The sequence below is a fragment of the Micromys minutus genome (assembly GCF_963924665.1).
Source record: "Micromys minutus genome assembly, chromosome: 1".
NCBI classification, from domain to species: domain Eukaryota; kingdom Metazoa; phylum Chordata; class Mammalia; order Rodentia; family Muridae; genus Micromys; species Micromys minutus.
This window is the reverse complement of record NC_137969.1, coordinates 142,801,549-142,809,856: the sequence shown is the minus strand read 5'-3', so window position 1 is coordinate 142,809,856 and position 8,308 is coordinate 142,801,549. Positions and strand designations below refer to the sequence as shown.

Here is an 8,308-nt window from a genome sequence, read left to right as displayed (position 1 = left end):
ATCATAAAGAAGTCTTGGTACTCACAACTTTAGGCACCAGACACTTCACCTAAACCACAACTTTCTCATTCAAGTGGTCATTTCTAGGTAGTTGTAAATAGTTAATGTAATTCTTTTGCTTACTTTAAATACCTTATTCATTTTCAATTCTATTAGGTATTTTTTTAATCAAGTAAAAGACAAATTTGTTATGGATGTCTACCTGTTGAAAATTGGCTCAATTAATACTTGTGACAGTAGGAATGAAAATTAACACCTAAATTACAACCTCTAGAGAGAACACATTCCCTACCCCTACTATTTCCACAGTGAGACAGCTTCAGGTAATCACCTTGGCTTTCCATTTCCTCTTCTCTGTCAGGAACTGGGGGAAAACAAGCTGAACATGAACATTAAGACCTTTGTTGCACTGTTCCCTTTTATATCTGACTGCCTATAAAATTCATTTACTTTTTAATCTAATAAATAAAAAGTCATAAGACAGAACTGAAGCCAATGATCCCCACACAGGAACTTTTAGATAATAAATCCACCTAAGTAACTAAAAGGGTGAACAGGTATGTAAATACATGTGCATAAGCATACACCTATGCACATGCTTGAGTTAGCCACTCTAGGGAATGAAGACTTTCAAAAAAATCTAGAAAACTACATGTCCAATAAAAGTAGAAAACTCATATTAATCAACTTGAAAATTTCCAATCAAATTAAAAGTAGGTATATTAATCATGAAAATCGTTTGAATGTATATAGCAAGTTATGGAAAAGATGGCAAAAAATACCCGTCTACATTATTGGAATAAATACAGGCAAGGTGCCAAGAAAAAAGTTGTCAGAGAAGATAAGTAACAGCAGAAATGAAGGCTGTAGTTGTTAAGGAAGGCATGAGAGTAAGCTGGAACGTGGAAAGGTCTGCGATGCAAACTAATGGAACAACTGCAAACAAAGTCTTAGCGCTGGCAGTTATAGGAACATAAACTGTTACAGTCTTCTGGCAAACATGTTTGTATTAGTTTGAAAGCAATACGACAACATATTAAAATTTGGAAGTAATTTTTGTTCCTCAGAATATATATACATATGTCTGTGTGTTTGTGTGTGTATGCTTCATATATGCTATGTATGATATATTATATATATGTGTGTGCATATATATACACACAAATATACATATATACATATATACAAGTACTTGTTAAGTGACTAAACCAAATCAAAACCTTTCACCACAAAGTAAGTAGTTATCAAGCAGAGAATAGCTAAATGTACTGTGCCTTACTATTCATATTATAGACTAACCTATAGTTTTACCCACTTGACCATCATCTATAGCAGGAGGCCCCAAGGCCTGTTAGAAGCTGGTGATGAGTACAGAAGCAGGACACTGCATTAAATGGTGTCAGTGCACTGGCACACGCATGCATAGGAGCGGCCATACATGTATGCGTGGCTCTCAGAGCAGGGAAAGACAATAGAGCCCTGGTGCTGATATGTGTTGTTTGTGACATGGAAAAAGAAAGAGGAAGACATGAGTAGTGACAATTAAGAAAGAAAATTCATAAATTAAAAATAATGGACTGGCAGTAAGCAAAGGTCCTTGCTGCCAAGTCTGACAACCTGAGTTTGATTCTGGGTACCCACCTGGTAGAAGTTCCCACCAGCTCCCACAAACTGTTCCTGACCTCTGTATGTTTGCCATGGCATGTCTATTTACATGTGAACACACACAAAATATCTATATATCTACAAATGCAATAAATAGATATGACTTAAGATTATTTCTCAAGTGACATGCTATAATTTAGTTTAAGCACTTGTACAACATTTATTTTAACATATGGCACAATTAAAGATAAAAATTCCAACTGATGAAAATAATAGAATAGAAAAAAAACAACAAAAGGAGAAAACAACAGAATAAGCAGATTTAGCATTACTAAAAGTGCCTGTTGTCACCATTTATGTTCAGCTTTTCCTGGGGCTCTGGCAGCCTGATCTGATCCCCAGACACAGATCAGGGTTAGTGATGAACACACAGCTTCTTCAGGCTCTTCCTCCACACCTTGGAGAAAGTACATAGCAATGGAACTTTTAATTGGGGTAGGACTGATAGAAAGGAAGGATGCAAACAGACTAAGCCTTAGCATCCAGTCTGGATGTGGAAAGGCAGAAGTTGCTGATGGGATTGGAGTGCCTTGCTTTAGAGTGGCTTTTTGCTGAGTTGCTGCTTTGCACCAGAATCCTCTAAGCACTGAGCAGGAGCAGCTAACATGGAAGCACACAGCCCCATCTCTTCAGAGTCTTACTCGGGAGAGGAAAACCAAAAACAAGTCAACACATTTTGGAGGCAGTTTCAATAATCCTTGACTATCAGATAAAACTGTGATGACCCAGGGCATGGGCAGATGCCAGAATTCTTGAGAGACTCTTGCCTGGGAACTAGATTTCCTGGCTGAGAGCACAGTAAGTGCAAAAGCAATAACAGAGGGTCACAGCTAAGGATGGGTCCTGAGCTTGCAGGCCTCTGAGGGCTGCAGGAGAATTAGCCGGCAACAATTCTGTACAATATTGCAAATTGAAGGAGCTGCTAAAAATCTCCATAAGCAAACTACCAAGGAGAATAAGTTTGGGAGGACTGGTTGAACCCAGGTTTTTGAGTTCCTTTAGTACTTGGGTCAAGCCCAGGCCTGTCCTGTATGAGGAAGCAGGAACTACTGTGTAGGTCAGAAAGTATCTAAGAAAGCTTTTCACTTAAGGTAAATTGACTTTAAGGCATGAAGGAGAGCCATGATAAACTGAAGAGGCAGCCTGGAGACAAAAGTCCCCTGTAGGCCTGTGGTACACAGGTTCCAGATAATACTTCTGTTTTATGTGAGTTTCAGGACCACAAGGGAAAGGCTGAGGGAGCTGCCCATTACTGGGAAAGTACTTGCTTTACAAGGAGTTCTTACCAGAAAGCTTAAATCCACTCCAGTGCCAGTGTGCACTAACTACACAAAACTAAGATAGAAAGAAAAAGGTAGAGAAGCATTAATTGAAGTAAAATTTTCAATTAAAAATGTTTCTACTTTAAGGGAAAATTAAGGTGGAAATTTTCCAAGAAATTCTGAGTGCTTTGGGCACATTTAACAAGTTGATTGAGATCAGTCTCTGAAAGTTAAATAATCGATTAAGGTTAAGAGTCACTCCCACCCCTCAGGACACAAGAATCACAAGATCATGAGCAAGATCTGAATTAGAAGGTTTTCCTCATGGAATTTTCATTCTCAGGGGTAAACTTAATTTAGACAACTATTGGATTTTACTGGCTTTCAGGTGAGGCTAATTTACAGAAATGTTCATCTTGTTTTTTTAGCTTTCCTCTAAATAAACATCCTTTTGTCTATGTTAGAAGGAAAATTTCTTATACCAATTAAATTTGTAGAGCTTACTTGAGCAAAACAAAACATTTCATTAGTCATGTGCATCCTAGAACAAGAGCCCTTGAGACAGCTCCAGCTAAAGGCACCAGACAAAAATTTGTAAGAAAATGGAAGTCATTGCACGTAGAAAAATAACTTCACTGGTACAACCTAATCAACTAGCTAGTTGATTACCGCTACTCTAGATGCTTAGCGCCTACTCACCTGGCAGAGGGCTTTATATAATCAACAAAACCTACTCACTATGATCACTATGATTGAACCTGATTATTGCTTTAGTCTGTCATTGCTGTTTGTACCCAATTCACACCCAAGAATACCAGACACAAAAGCAGTTTTTATTTGAGGCAAGGAGAAGTCTGACCCACAGGATGGCAGTTCTAAGCACTCAAATGTAAGCATTAGTGGCACAGCCTGGGCTATAAATCTTGCTTCTCTTTGGTTGGAAAGGGTGTTTGTATTCAAGTCCTTCAGGTGGGAGAAGAAAGACCAAGAAACACCTCAGCTACTGGCACTGTGCTGCAGATTCTACATCAAACTAACAAACTCTCACTCTCTGGTCTACAAGGTGCCACCCAGTATAGAGGGACACAGGACACTTGCAAGGGCAGATGAGGCAGAAAGAACAGGTGTAAGCCTCTTGGGGTGGAGCAGGAATCTGCACCTTCAGACTTCGGCGTGCAAGGGGTAATCCCTGGGTTTGGCACAACTCATCAAGGCGCACACCCTCCAGTTCTGTTGTAGCTGAGTAGTGGTCATGTCCTCGCCGCCCAGCTCAAAGTCAAAGACCTTGAAGTTCTCAGCAATGCGTGCTGGTGTCACAGGCTTGGGGATCACTACCAAGTTCCTCTGAATGGGGAACTGGATCAGCACGTGGGCTGTGGTTTTATTGTACTGGGCTGCAATTGCCTTGATCCTGGGATCCTCCAGGAGAGAAGGGTCTTCAGGCTTGGCCCAGGGCCAGTCAGGAGAACCAAGGGGACTGTGTGCAGTCACCACAGTGGCTTTGCAATGGCAGTACTCAGTCAGCTTCTCCTGAGTAGGTACGGGTGGCGCTCGATCTGGTTAACAGCAGGCCTTTATTTTATTTATTTTATTTATTTATTTTATTTATTTTATTTGTTCAAGATCCTCTCAATCTGAAGAGGATTGAAGTTGGAGACACCGATTGTTTTACCAAAATTCCATCCACTAGTTGTTCCATAGCCGTCCAAGTGTCTACAAAACTTGTGCCACTAGGAATCACGCTTCTTGATGCATCCAGTGGTAAACAGTCAGGCCCAGGCTTGAAGCCCATTGGCCAGTGGATTAGGTAGAGATCCGGGTAGTCCGGCTGCAGGTCTCTCAGTGTCTTCCGTCAGGCTCCTTTTACCAGGCTCTTGTCCTGGACCGTGCACCACAGCTTGCTGACAATGAAGAGCTCCTGGCGCTTCACCACCAGCTCCTTCTCAATCTGGTCCAGTCAACGTGCCGATACCCCATGTCATAGCAACCTTCACAGCCTCAGTCACCTGGCCCAGAGGAGACTTCGAGGTGCCCAGGCCCAGGATGGGCATCTTGGCGCCGTTGTTGAGTTCCACATGGCTGGCCATGGTGGCCGCACTTTACAGAGGCGGAACTGTTAGTTTTTACTGGCAAAAAATCATGGGCATACACGCACCCAGTCCCAACTTTCAGCCTACTCTATCCTAGTGTGAGCCGGGTGTTTGCAAAGGCTACCCCAAAGGACTCTTGTTAACAAGAATATGATCAGGACAATTTGATTTCTTAACCATGTTGTTTTCACTTGGAAATGCCTGCCAGACACATACAGAAATTAGTGCTCGAATTATAAACCCTAAACTGTAAGCAGTTTAGAATTTAAAGGTGCCTGGAAGAATACAGGACTTCATTAATCCTGGTCCCTGTACTAGGAAATGTGTTTACTTTGGGCAATCTTTGAAACCTTAGTCCAAAGAATTAAGAAGAACTGTAATTGTTTACAGTCTCTAAAATCACAAAGCTGAAATGGGATTATGTACCAGGAGGTATTCCCTGTGGTCGAGTATTCCCACCTCATCTGAGTTTGGGCAATTGCTAGTGTTTTCTGACCCTGGAGAGGTTACTAACAGATGTAAACACATGGGTCTGTTTGGCCAGTCCTCTTGAGATCTAAAACAGAGAGACTTGAGTGAGAGATGGGAGAAACGGAAAGTACTTCAGTCCAGAGATGCTGGGAGCGCCCCGACATAAAGCAGGTGCACACATGAGGCCCCTTTTGTAGCCCACAGAGAAAATAAAGATAAATAAGGACATGCCTTGATGATATTTAGAAATTAAAATTTTAAATGGCTTAAAGGAGCCCTTTGGGGTTTTGTTGTTGTTTGTTTTGTTTTTGTAAGACAACATGTTGGCACAAGGTTTTCTCAGTTGTGGGTTTATGTGGTTTGGACTGTATTGTCATTGCTGGTGGCGATTATTGATCCTATCTGGTTTGCTTAGAGGGAAGAGCAGATGTAATTGATAATGAGAACCTGACTTAAGACAGGTTTTTTCAGTTTTGTGTATCAGTGTAATGGATTTACTATCGGTGCTTTTTAGACCCACTGTGGGTTTTTTACCTGTGGGAGGTGGGGAAGAGACTCCTGGGTCAGGTGGTAATAAATACATACTCAAAATGCATGAGGCTCTGTCTTGCTCGTTCTGGAACCCAGTGCACACTATAGTCATTGTATTGGTCATGAGCCCACAGGACCTGCAGGAACACCTCTCCATTTTGCCAGAGGCTGAGATCTCCTCCACTTTGTCAGAGATTGGCTCTTGGGAGGACTATAATCCATCTGACTCCCCATTAGCTCTTCTCAACAAACCATTTGGAAACTAATGAATTTCAGGACATCACCTAAAGGCATTGACTCTTCAGCATCAAGGCAAGGTCAGGAGCCTTTTCATTCTGTATTCCCTGCCTTTCTCCCATGGAAAACCTGAGGATTTCTAAAGCCTCAATGGGTTGTAGTGGTCTGATCCTAACCTCTTGTGTTTAAATAGCAGTAGAGACAGCAGGTTAGTTGCTTAAGGCAGAAAACTATCAGGCGGGGGTGGTGGGGACAGTGTGTGGGACTGAAGTGAGAGGCCTTGTCTCTACATTTGGAAGTGTGTGCTTCAGGCTCTCCAAGCCACACGAAGGATGTGAAAATATCTGCTGTGGTCACCCCTGTAACCCATGCCTAGGGTTGAGGGGTTTCTCAGGTCTGTAATATTCAGTTTCCGAGGAACTGAAAAAAAAAATCTCTCAAGTCATTTTTTTAATCCCACAATGCTAGAGTTTAAAAAGCAAACACAATCAGAAAAGAAAAAAATAGTCAGCTGTTATTATTATCAAATTAATATTAAGCAGGGAATTGTCCAGAGGACAATCTGTCAGGATCACTAATGCTATATACAAGAGTAAAGAACATGAAATCCTATTTGATGGTTTCAAACGTGCAAGACAGTGTTCATTCAAAATCAATTCCACCTCTGGGTAAAAAAACATGCTAGAAAATAAATAATTGCGGGTTTATGAGGCCTATAGAACTAAGTTCTCAGTCCTTGTCTAACATAACAGCTGGAAATCTTTAATGCAATACAGAGGTATTTGCAAGCTTTCCTTGCCAGCCCCACCCCAGAATCTAGGTTCAATAACAATCGTAGCAAATGAAGTAAGCTGTGCAAGCACAGACCACAGCCTAGCTGACAGAGAACTTGTATCTATACACTCTACAGCTTTGGCATGCGTAGAAGCTACAACCACTGAACAGTGTAATAAAGGAAACTAGGAGCCAAAAGAATCATAAAAAAAAACATTTTCTCATTATACACACTTGTAGGTTCTTCACAGATATTTGCAAAATGCAAAAATAAAATTCTAGAGAAAATCAATGAAGGAAAAGCAATAGCAACTTCAAACACAGGCACACACACACACACATTACTGACCTTGCGTACTGACTTGAAAGACGGTGGTGGTAGAAATATGGGGTTAGAAGAGATGTATCTGAGGGGAAATGGCAGGAAGCAGGGATGATAGAGATAGAGTAACTCATCCGCTAATGGTAAGCACTAAGTAGGACACATTTCAGGTTAGTAATATCTAAGTTTTAACATTAAAAGGTGTTAAAGATAACGGGGAGAACAGTGATGTCAATATTTAATTAAGTCAGGCATCAGCAACAGTTCTTAAGAAGAAAACCTGAAGTCTACATGCTGTGGCCACTCAGTTGTACTGTTGATAAATCTTACCGTGGAGAATTCTATGGAAATGTTGCAGATTCAGCTGTAACGTATGTTATTGGTTTTACCCAACTTGTTTTCAGTTGGGATTCCAGCAAGAAACAAAACCATTTCCTCCACAGCTTATACCATATTGATTTGTTCATTCTTTCTCCTGTGATCAGCTGAAAATGACATGGATATGTGCTGGAATGTGAATTTGCATACTCATCTTGATTTTAAAAAATCCTTTCATTGTTCATGTTGTGTTTAATATTGTTTAAAATGGATGTTTGAAATATCGCCATCCTGGCTGGAAAGAGATGTAAATGTACTTTACTTTTTACTCGGTTCTAATTACAGGAGAGCATTTTTCTCTACTACACTACCTCAGTGTCCCAGGACTGCACTGGCACAGCCTGCTGCTCTGACACAAAAGAAATCCCTCCTTTCACCATCTTCACTTAGCCCTGGGTGTTGTCCTGAGCACATTATAGTCTTCCCGGTGAACCCAGTCACACAAGATCAAGCCTGGTCCATAAAGGCTACTGCTAAGCATCATCCTGGTGAAACAAACGTGGGACAGTTTTGTTAACATCTCCAAGGAGATCCACTTACCTTTCTGAGAAGATTCAACAAGTTTACCAGTGTTCACC

General features: G+C 41.1%; 1 pseudogene across 1 annotated transcript; it reads right to left on the bottom strand.

Annotated features, from left to right (window-relative positions):
- Positions 1 to 4,088: 4,088 nt before the first annotated feature.
- Positions 4,089 to 5,017, bottom strand: LOC308419672 (aldo-keto reductase family 1 member B1-like; annotated as a pseudogene). The gene is made up of 2 exons: positions 4,542 to 5,017; positions 4,089 to 4,499 (listed from the first exon to the last, which is right to left on the bottom strand). The product of its transcript is annotated as an aldo-keto reductase family 1 member B1-like (transcript).
- Between the last annotated feature and the right edge of the window lie 3,291 nt (positions 5,018 to 8,308).